The sequence below is a fragment of the Hyla sarda genome, unplaced genomic scaffold, assembly GCF_029499605.1.
Source record: "Hyla sarda isolate aHylSar1 unplaced genomic scaffold, aHylSar1.hap1 scaffold_2662, whole genome shotgun sequence".
Classification (NCBI taxonomy): domain Eukaryota; kingdom Metazoa; phylum Chordata; class Amphibia; order Anura; family Hylidae; genus Hyla; species Hyla sarda.
This window is the reverse complement of record NW_026609356.1, coordinates 22,909-33,836: the sequence shown is the minus strand read 5'-3', so window position 1 is coordinate 33,836 and position 10,928 is coordinate 22,909. Positions and strand designations below refer to the sequence as shown.

At 46.6% G+C, this 10,928-nt stretch overlaps 5 non-coding genes across 5 annotated transcripts; all 5 read left to right on the top strand.

Moving 5' to 3' along the window:
- The first annotated feature begins 782 nt into the window (after positions 1-782).
- LOC130324844 (U2 spliceosomal RNA) lies at positions 783-966 on the top strand. The gene has a single exon (XR_008869777.1). It is a non-coding gene; the product is annotated as a U2 spliceosomal RNA (small nuclear RNA).
- A 2,093-nt stretch (positions 967-3,059) lies between these two features.
- Positions 3,060-3,250, top strand: LOC130324842 (U2 spliceosomal RNA). The gene has a single exon (XR_008869775.1). It is a non-coding gene; the product is annotated as a U2 spliceosomal RNA (small nuclear RNA).
- Positions 3,251-5,334: 2,084 nt separating this feature from the next.
- LOC130324841 (U2 spliceosomal RNA) lies at positions 5,335-5,525 on the top strand. The gene has a single exon (XR_008869774.1). It is a non-coding gene; the product is annotated as a U2 spliceosomal RNA (small nuclear RNA).
- A 2,088-nt stretch (positions 5,526-7,613) lies between these two features.
- LOC130324840 (U2 spliceosomal RNA) lies at positions 7,614-7,804 on the top strand. The gene has a single exon (XR_008869773.1). It is a non-coding gene; the product is annotated as a U2 spliceosomal RNA (small nuclear RNA).
- Positions 7,805-9,888: 2,084 nt separating this feature from the next.
- Positions 9,889-10,079, top strand: LOC130324839 (U2 spliceosomal RNA). The gene has a single exon (XR_008869772.1). It is a non-coding gene; the product is annotated as a U2 spliceosomal RNA (small nuclear RNA).
- Positions 10,080-10,928: the final 849 nt, after the last annotated feature.

Sequence of the window (10,928 nt, the reverse complement as noted above, 5' to 3'; positions counted from 1 at the left end):
GGGTGCTGCATGGAGGATGCAGGTGTACCAGGGCTTTCCGGGGCTGGTTCTGAGGAATCAGCTCGACGGCTGCCCCGATGTGACCTGTTCCCTCCGGGTCTCGCCATGAGGCTGAGAGGGTCTAGAGCCGAGGTACTTTTGTGCCTCGGGGAGTGGTGACCCCGAGGTGCCGAAACTCACTGGGAGAATAGGCTCACTGAGTTGAAGCACGGGCACCATAATCTCTTCACCTTGTGGCACTCACCTCTTGATTCCCGGCCTTCTGGCTAGGATCAGAGAAATTTTTATAGATCCGGCCGGATGTCCGGGCAGTATATCTGCACACATTCACTTATTTATTTATTTTTTGTCTCACTGTGTCACTTTTTGCGTGTTGTGTGTTCACAGGATTTGTCAGGATGCGGTAGCCCTTCTGGGTGTCCCTCCTGGCGGTCTAGGGGAGGTGTGTGTGGCCATTAGGTTCCGCACCTCCCTGCAAACACCCCGGGTACTCCTGCTTCGCAGGGTACCTACCGTAATCGGCTCTGCGGGCAGATACCTTGGCTAACGCCAAGGGGGATGCCGGGAGCATTTGTGGTCTCCTAGTAGCTTCGGCGAAAAGGGACATCGAACCTGGAACCTCGCAGGTACCTTTTGGTCCGGAGGCGAAGGGTAAGGTTTGTTGGGGGGCCTCTCTCCTATCGGAGAAGGGCTTGCGATAGACCGCATCCTTTGTGCACGTTTTTTTTAGTGTAACACGTTTGCACTTTTTCTTGCACTTTGGGTGAATCGAAAGCACGTTCCTCGGCTTTAAAAAAAAAAAAAAAAAAAAAATCTGTTCTTATCAGTTTAATATCTGATACGTCCCCTATCTGGGGACCATATATTAAATGGATTTTTGAGAACGGGGGCCGATTTCGAAGCTTGCTTCCGTCGCCCTATGCATTGACCCGATATGGCAGTATCTTCGGGTACAGTGCACCACCCCCTTACAGGGTTAAAAAGAAAGATTCCTACTTTCATTGCTACCTGCTTGCTGGCTAGCCAGCTAGCCAGCCCTGTGGGCCTTGCTGCTGCTGCAGCCAAAAAACAAAAGGTGGTGCTGCTGCTGCTTCTGCTGCTTCTGCTTCTGCTTGTGTCTGGCCGCTGTTGGAGCGTCCAGGCACAGGACTTCTGCTGCTGCTGACTAAATGGCCTCCTTAATTGGATCATTTGAGTAGCCAGCACACCTGTGCAGGTAGGGCATGACATGATAGGCAGCTGCCTTGATAGCGGGTGGGTGCTGAATGTTCCTAATTGACAAAATAAGATTAATGCTTATGAAGAAATATAAAATCTCATCCCTTCCCCAATATCGCGCCACACCCCTACCCCTTAATTCCCTGGTTGAACTTGATGGACATATGTCTTTTTTCGACCGTACTAACTATGTAACTATGTAACATAACATGGGGGGGGGGGGGGTCTCCTGGCTGTTCACACAGGTGTGTCATTGCTGTACATTGACCATGCATTGCTTCTGTGGTATTGCAAAGGCAAAGACAAATGCTTCCAGCCATCCATTGCACTAATGGATTGGTCATCAGCTGGCTGTCTATGTCCCGCATCAATATAGACCAAAGTACAGAGGGTTAGGCTATGCTATTGTGCACCTACCTGATGCATCAGAAGGTGCGAGGCCCTTGCTAAATTCTGTGCACAGACTTTGAGATCTATACTTTAGACTGTATCTAAACCTGCTCCAACATGGACTGACATTCTGGCCTACTTTCAGCCGATGCGACTTGTCTGTCGCTGAACAGTCGCTTTTTATGTATTCAGCACCTATGTATAATGTTGTAAAAATGCTCTAGAAGCTAAAGTCGCAGAAATGTCACACATATTTGGCCTGCAACTTTCTGTGCGACAAATTCAGACAGGAAAAATCAGTATAAATCCTTAGAAAATTATCCCCCAGTGTCTCCATCTGCTGGCGGTATTGAATAAGCATTGCTGCACTGATGGGGTATGCATTAGACGAAAAAAAAGAAGAAAAAGAAGAATAATACGCCCAGAAAAGAGGCGAAAAGGAGAAAAACGTAAAAAAACGTGAAAAAAAAGTAAGAGGAAGAGAAGGGAAAAAAAGGTGGAAATGGGTTTAAAAGTGATTTCGGCGGAGAAATATATATATATATATATATATATATATATATATATATATATATATACGCGCACACACACACATATATATAAACCTATTCTCCGTTGAGATATTGCAGCCGCTGCTGTGTCCAGGCCCAGGAGCCTTAGCACTGTGCTGTGATGTCACTCAATACCACTGACATCACTAGGTGTAAACAACATCTCTCCTTTGCTGTGTATGTGACTATGGAGCTGTTTGGTGATGTCGTCTATTATGGCCTTCATAGAAGCAACAGGAGATTGTTGCATCCATCTAGAACCCTCAGAACTACAGTGCTATGATGTCACTCACTTCCACAGGCCTTGCAGAGTGTAAACAACAACAACCCAGCTTTGTTGTGTATGTAACCATAGGGATTTGTGATGTCACCTAGAACCTTCACAGCAGCGACAGCTTTATGAGGAGCATCAGCACTGCTCTGCCTGAGCAGAACCATCACCGCCATAGGTTGTCAAATAACCCGGGTTTAACCCACACAGGTAAGTCCAATGGGGTGCAGGCATGTCCTCTATGCTTACAGCTTCCCGTGGGTGTTGGTTTGATACCGTTTGGGGACAGCCAAGGAGGCATCTGCAGGCAACAAAGGTAGGTGTGTGCTTGTGTGTGTGTTTCCTATGCAGATCCTAAGCCCAGTGTCACATGCAAGTAGGAGGAGTAAGAAGGGTTCCTGGCAAATCCGGGTTATGGATTGCATTTAAAAAGGCCCCGTGGGAGTGCAATGGGCCCCTGTCTTGCTGCTTAGCAATAATGGTATGGGTTTAGGTTCTGCTGTGTGTACTGGTGGTTGACTGCCCCCCAGCCCAGAGTGTGCATGGAAAATTGTCTGGCAGCCTCCCTGACAGCAAGCAGTGATAGTGCCCATGAAGGGCACCTTGTTGGGCCCGCCCCTTTCACGGTTATCGCTTCTCGGCCTTTTGGCTAAGATCAAGTGTAGTATCTGTTCTTATCAGTTTAATATCTGATACGTCCCCTATCTGGGGACCATATATTAAATGGATTTTTGAGAACGGGGGCCGATTTCGAAGCTTGCTTCCGTCGCCCTATGCATTGACCCGATATGGCAGTATCTTCGGGTACAGTGCACCACCCCCTTACAGGGTTAAAAAGAAAGATTCCTACTTTCATTGCTACCTGCTTGCTGGCTAGCCAGCTAGCCAGCCCTGTGGGCCTTGCTGCTGCTGCAGCCAAAAAACAAAAGGTGGTGCTGCTGCTGCTTCTGCTGCTTCTGCTTCTGCTTGTGTCTGGCCGCTGTTGGAGCGTCCAGGCACAGGACTTCTGCTGCTGCTGACTAAATGGCCTCCTTAATTGGATCATTTGAGTAGCCAGCACACCTGTGCAGGTAGGGCATGACATGATAGGCAGCTGCCTTGATAGCGGGTGGGTGCTGAATGTTCCTAATTGACAAAATAAGATTAATGCTTATGAAGAAATATAAAATCTCATCCCTTCCCCAATATCGCGCCACACCCCTACCCCTTAATTCCCTGGTTGAACTTGATGGACATATGTCTTTTTTCGACCGTACTAACTATGTAACTATGTAACTTATCATGGGGGGGGGGGGGTCTCCTGGCTGTTCACACAGGTGTGTCATTGCTGTACATTGACCATGCATTGCTTCTGTGGTATTGCAAAGGCAAAGACAAATGCTTCCAGCCATCCATTGCACTAATGGATTGGTCATCAGCTGGCTGTCTATGTCCCGCATCAATATAGACCAAAGTACAGAGGGTTAGGCTATGCTATTGTGCACCTACCTGATGCATCAGAAGGTGCGAGGCCCTTGCTAAATTCTGTGCACAGACTTTGAGATCTATACTTTAGACTGTATCTAAACCTGCTCCAACATGGACTGACATTCTGGCCTACTTTCAGCCGATGCGACTTGTCTGTCGCTGAACAGTCGCTTTTTATGTATTCAGCACCTATGTATAATGTTGTAAAAATGCTCTAGAAGCTAAAGTCGCAGAAATGTCACACATATTTGGCCTGCAACTTTCTGTGCGACAAATTCAGACAGGAAAAATCAGTATAAATCCTTAGAAAATTATCCCCCAGTGTCTCCATCTGCTGGCGGTATTGAATAAGCATTGCTGCACTGATGGGGTATGCATTAGATGAAAAAAAAGAAGAAAAAGAAGAATAATACGCCCAGAAAAGAGGCGAAAAGGAGAAAAACGTAAAAAAACGTGAAAAAAAAGTAAGAGGAAGAGAAGGGAAAAAAAGGTGGAAATGGGTTTAAAAGTGATTTCGGCGGAGAAATATATATATATATATATATATATATATATATATATATATACGCGCACACACACACATATATATAAACGTATTCTCCGTTGAGATATTGCAGCCGCTGCTGTGTCCAGGCCCAGGAGCCTTAGCACTGTGCTGTGATGTCACTCAATACCACTGACATCACTAGGTGTAAACAACATCTCTCCTTTGCTGTGTATGTGACTATGGAGCTGTTTGGTGATGTCGTCTATTATGGCCTTCATAGAAGCAACAGGAGATTGTTGCATCCATCTAGAACCCTCAGAACTACAGTGCTATGATGTCACTCACTTCCACAGGCCTTGCAGGGTGTAAACAACAACAACCCAGCTTTGTTGTGTATGTAACCATAGGAATTTGTGATGTCACCTAGAACCTTCACAGCAGCGACAGCTTTATGAGGAGCATCAGCACTGCTCTGCCTGAGCAGAACCATCACCGCCATAGGTTGTCAAATAACCCGGGTTTAACCCACACAGGTAAGTCCAATGGGGTGCAGGCATGTCCTCTATGCTTACAGCTTCCCGTGGGTGTTGGTTTGATACCGTTTGGGGACAGCCAAGGAGGCATCTGCAGGCAACAAAGGTAGGTGTGTGCTTGTGTGTGTTTCCTATGCAGATCCTAAGCCCAGTGTCACATGCAAGTAGGAGGAGTAAGAAGGGTTCCTGGCAAATCCGGGTTATGGATTGCATTTAAAAAGGCCCCGTGGGAGTGCAATGGGCCCCTGTCTTGCTGCTTAGCAATAATGGTATGGGTTTAGGTTCTGCTGTGTGTACTGGTGGTTGACTGCCCCCCAGCCCAGAGTGTGCATGGAAAATTGTCTGGCAGCCTCCCTGACAGCAAGCAGTGATAGTGCCCATGAAGGGCACCTTGTTGGGCCCGCCCCTTTCACGGTTATCGCTTCTCGGCCTTTTGGCTAAGATCAAGTGTAGTATCTGTTCTTATCAGTTTAATATCTGATACGTCCCCTATCTGGGGACCATATATTAAATGGATTTTTGAGAACGGGGGCCGATTTCGAAGCTTGCTTCCGTCGCCCTATGCATTGACCCGATATGGCAGTATCTTCGGGTACAGTGCACCACCCCCTTACAGGGTTAAAAAGAAAGATTCCTACTTTCATTGCTACCTGCTTGCTGGCTAGCCAGCTAGCCAGCCCTGTGGGCCTTGCTGCTGCTGCAGCCAAAAAACAAAAGGTGGTGCTGCTGCTGCTTCTGCTGCTTCTGCTTCTGCTTGTGTCTGGCCGCTGTTGGAGCGTCCAGGCACAGGACTTCTGCTGCTGCTGACTAAATGGCCTCCTTAATTGGATCATTTGAGTAGCCAGCACACCTGTGCAGGTAGGGCATGACATGATAGGCAGCTGCCTTGATAGCGGGTGGGTGCTGAATGTTCCTAATTGACAAAATAAGATTAATGCTTATGAAGAAATATAAAATCTCATCCCTTCCCCAATATCGCGCCACACCCCTACCCCTTAATTCCCTGGTTGAACTTGATGGACATATGTCTTTTTTCGACCGTACTAACTATGTAACTATGTAACATAACATGGGGGGGGGGGGTCTCCTGGCTGTTCACACAGGTGTGTCATTGCTGTACATTGACCATGCATTGCTTCTGTGGTATTGCAAAGGCAAAGACAAAATCTTCTAGCCATCCATTGCACTAATGGATTGGTCATCAGCTGGCTGTCTATGTCCCGCATCAATATAGACCAAAGTACAGAGGGTTAGGCTATGCTATTGTGCACCTACCTGATGCATCAGAAGGTGCGAGGCCCTTGCTAAATTCTGTGCACAGACTTTGAGATCTATACTTTAGACTGTATCTAAACCTGCTCCAACATGGACTGACATTCTGGCCTACTTTCAGCCGATGCGACTTGTCTGTCGCTGAACAGTCGCTTTTTATGTATTCAGCACCTATGTATAATGTTGTAAAAATGCTCTAGAAGCTAAAGTCGCAGAAATGTCACACATATTTGGCCTGCAACTTTCTGTGCGACAAATTCAGACAGGAAAAATCAGTATAAATCCTTAGAAAATTATCCCCCAGTGTCTCCATCTGCTGGCGGTATTGAATAAGCATTGCTGCACTGATGGGGTATGCATTAGACGAAAAAAAAGAAGAAAAAGAAGAATAATACGCCCAGAAAAGAGGCGAAAAGGAGAAAAACGTAAAAAAACGTGAAAAAAAGTAAGAGGAAGAGAAGGGAAAAAAAGGTGGAAATGGGTTTAAAAGTGATTTCGGCGGAGAAATATATATATATATATATATATATATATATATATATATATATATACGCGCACACACACACATATATATAAACGTATTCTCCGTTGAGATATTGCAGCCGCTGCTGTGTCCAGGCCCAGGAGCCTTAGCACTGTGCTGTGATGTCACTCAATACCACTGACATCACTAGGTGTAAACAACATCTCTCCTTTGCTGTGTATGTGACTATGGAGCTGTTTGGTGATGTCGTCTATTATGGCCTTCATAGAAGCAATAGGAGATTGTTGCATCCATCTAGAACCCTCAGAACTACAGTGCTATGATGTCACTCACTTCCACAGGCCTTGCAGAGTGTAAACAACAACAACCCAGCTTTGTTGTGTATGTAACCATAGGGATTTGTGATGTCACCTAGAACCTTCACAGCAGCGACAGCTTTATGAGGAGCATCAGCACTGCTCTGCCTGAGCAGAACCATCACCGCCATAGGTTGTCAAATAACCCGGGTTTAACCCACACAGGTAAGTCCAATGGGGTGCAGGCATGTCCTCTATGCTTACAGCTTCCCGTGGGTGTTGGTTTGATACCGTTTGGGGACAGCCAAGGAGGCATCTGCAGGCAACAAAGGTAGGTGTGTGCTTGTGTGTGTGTTTCCTATGCAGATCCTAAGCCCAGTGTCACATGCAAGTAGGAGGAGTAAGAAGGGTTCCTGGCAAATCCGGGTTATGGATTGCATTTAAAAAGGCCCCGTGGGAGTGCAATGGGCCCCTGTCTTGCTGCTTAGCAATAATGGTATGGGTTTAGGTTCTGCTGTGTGTACTGGTGGTTGACTGCCCCCCAGCCCAGAGTGTGCATGGAAAATTGTCTGGCAGCCTCCCTGACAGCAAGCAGTGATAGTGCCCATGAAGGGCACCTTGTTGGGCCCGCCCCTTTCACGGTTATCGCTTCTCGGCCTTTTGGCTAAGATCAAGTGTAGTATCTGTTCTTATCAGTTTAATATCTGATACGTCCCCTATCTGGGGACCATATATTAAATGGATTTTTGAGAACGGGGGCCGATTTCGAAGCTTGCTTCCGTCGCCCTATGCATTGACCCGATATGGCAGTATCTTCGGGTACAGTGCACCACCCCCTTACAGGGTTAAAAAGAAAGATTCCTACTTTCATTGCTACCTGCTTGCTGGCTAGCCAGCTAGCCAGCCCTGTGGGCCTTGCTGCTGCTGCAGCCAAAAAACAAAAGGTGGTGCTGCTGCTGCTTCTGCTGCTTCTGCTTGTGTCTGGCCGCTGTTGGAGCATCCAGGCACAGGACTTCTGCTGCTGCTGACTAAATGGCCTCCTTAATTGGATCATTTGAGTAGCCAGCACACCTGTGCAGGTAGGGCATGACATGATAGGCAGCTGCCTTGATAGCGGGTGGGTGCTGAATGTTCCTAATTGACAAAATAAGATTAATGCTTATGAAGAAATATAAAATCTCATCCCTTCCCCAATATCGCGCCACACCCCTACCCCTTAATTCCCTGGTTGAACTTGATGGACATATGTCTTTTTTCGACCGTACTAACTATGTAACTATGTAACATAACATGGGGGGGGGGGGGGGTCTCCTGGCTGTTCACACAGGTGTGTCATTGCTGTACATTGACCATGCATTGCTTCTGTGGTATTGCAAAGGCAAAGACAAATGCTTCCAGCCATCCATTGCACTAATGGATTGGTCATCAGCTGGCTGTCTATGTCCCGCATCAATATAGACCAAAGTACAGAGGGTTAGGCTATGCTATTGTGCACCTACCTGATGCATCAGAAGGTGCGAGGCCCTTGCTAAATTCTGTGCACAGACTTTGAGATCTATACTTTAGACTGTATCTAAACCTGCTCCAACATGGACTGACATTCTGGCCTACTTTCAGCCGATGCGACTTGTCTGTCGCTGAACAGTCGCTTTTTATGTATTCAGCACCTATGTATAATGTTGTAAAAATGCTCTAGAAGCTAAAGTCGCAGAAATGTCACACATATTTGGCCTGCAACTTTCTGTGCGACAAATTCAGACAGGAAAAATCAGTAAAAATCCTTAGAAAATTATCCCCCAGTGTCTCCATCTGCTGGCGGTATTGAATAAACATTGCTGCACTGATGGGGTATGCATTAGACGAAAAAAAAGAAGAAAAAGAAGAATAATACGCCCAGAAAAGAGGCGAAAAGGAGAAAAACGTAAAAAAACGTGAAAAAAAAGTAAGAGGAAGAGAAGGGAAAAAAAGGTGGAAATGGGTTTAAAAGTGATTTCGGCGGAGAAATATATATATATATATATATATATATATATATATATATATATACGCGCACACACACACATATATATAAACGTATTCTCCGTTGAGATATTGCAGCCGCTGCTGTGTCCAGGCCCAGGAGCCTTAGCACTGTGCTGTGATGTCACTCAATACCACTGACATCACTAGGTGTAAACAACATCTCTCCTTTGCTGTGTATGTGACTATGGAGCTGTTTGGTGATATCGTCTATTATGGCCTTCATAGAAGCAACAGGAGATTGTTGCATCCATCTAGAACCCTCAGAACTACAGTGCTATGATGTCACTCACTTCCACAGGCCTTGCAGAGTGTAAACAACAACAACCCAGCTTTGTTGTGTATGTAACCATAGGGATTTGTGATGTCACCTAGAACCTTCACAGCAGCGACAGCTTTATGAGGAGCATCAGCACTGCTCTGCCTGAGCAGAACCATCACCGCCATAGGTTGTCAAATAACCCGGGTTTAACCCACACAGGTAAGTCCAATGGGGTGCAGGCATGTCCTCTATGCTTACAGCTTCCCGTGGGTGTTGGTTTGATACCGTTTGGGGACAGCCAAGGAGGCATCTGCAGGCAACAAAGGTAGGTGTGTGCTTGTGTGTGTGTTTCCTATGCAGATCCTAAGCCCAGTGTCACATGCAAGTAGGAGGAGTAAGAAGGGTTCCTGGCAAATCCGGGTTATGGATTGCATTTAAAAAGGCCCCGTGGGAGTGCAATGGGCCCCTGTCTTGCTGCTTAGCAATAATGGTATGGGTTTAGGTTCTGCTGTGTGTACTGGTGGTTGACTGCCCCCCAGCCCAGAGTGTGCATGGAAAATTGTCTGGCAGCCTCCCTGACAGCAAGCAGTGATAGTGCCCATGAAGGGCACCTTGTTGGGCCCGCCCCTTTCACGGTTATCGCTTCTCGGCCTTTTGGCTAAGATCAAGTGTAGTATCTGTTCTTATCAGTTTAATATCTGATACGTCCCCTATCTGGGGACCATATATTAAATGGATTTTTGAGAACGGGGGCCGATTTCGAAGCTTGCTTCCGTCGCCCTATGCATTGACCCGATATGGCAGTATCTTCGGGTACAGTGCACCACCCCCTTACAGGGTTAAAAAGAAAGATTCCTACTTTCATTGCTACCTGCTTGCTGGCTAGCCAGCTAGCCAGCCCTGTGGGCCTTGCTGCTGCTGCAGCCAAAAAACAAAAGGTGGTGCTGCTGCTGCTTCTGCTGCTTCTGCTTGTGTCTGGCCGCTGTTGGAGCGTCCAGGCACAGGACTTCTGCTGCTGCTGACTAAATGGCCTCCTTAATTGGATCATTTGAGTAGCCAGCACACCTGTGCAGGTAGGGCATGACATGATAGGCAGCTGCCTTGATAGCGGGTGGGTGCTGAATGTTCCTAATTGACAAAATAAGATTAATGCTTATGAAGAAATATAAAATCTCATCCCTTCCCCAATATCGCGCCACACCCCTACCCCTTAATTCCCTGGTTGAACTTGATGGACATATGTCTTTTTTCGACCGTACTAACTATGTAACTATGTAACATAACATGGGGGGGGGGGGGGGTCTCCTGGCTGTTCACACAGGTGTGTCATTGCTGTACATTGACCATGCATTGCTTCTGTGGTATTGCAAAGGCAAAGACAAATGCTTCCAGCCATCCATTGCACTAATGGATTGGTCATCAGCTGGCTGTCTATGTCCCGCATCAATATAGACCAAAGTACAGAGGGTTAGGCTATGCTATTGTGCACCTACCTGATGCATCAGAAGGTGCGAGGCCCTTGCTAAATTCTGTGCACAGACTTTGAGATCTATACTTTAGACTGTATCTAAACCTGCTCCAACATGGACTGACATTCTGGCCTACTTTCAGCCGATGCGACTTGTCTGTCGCTGAACAGTCGCTTTTTATGTATTCAGCACCTATGTATAATGTTGTA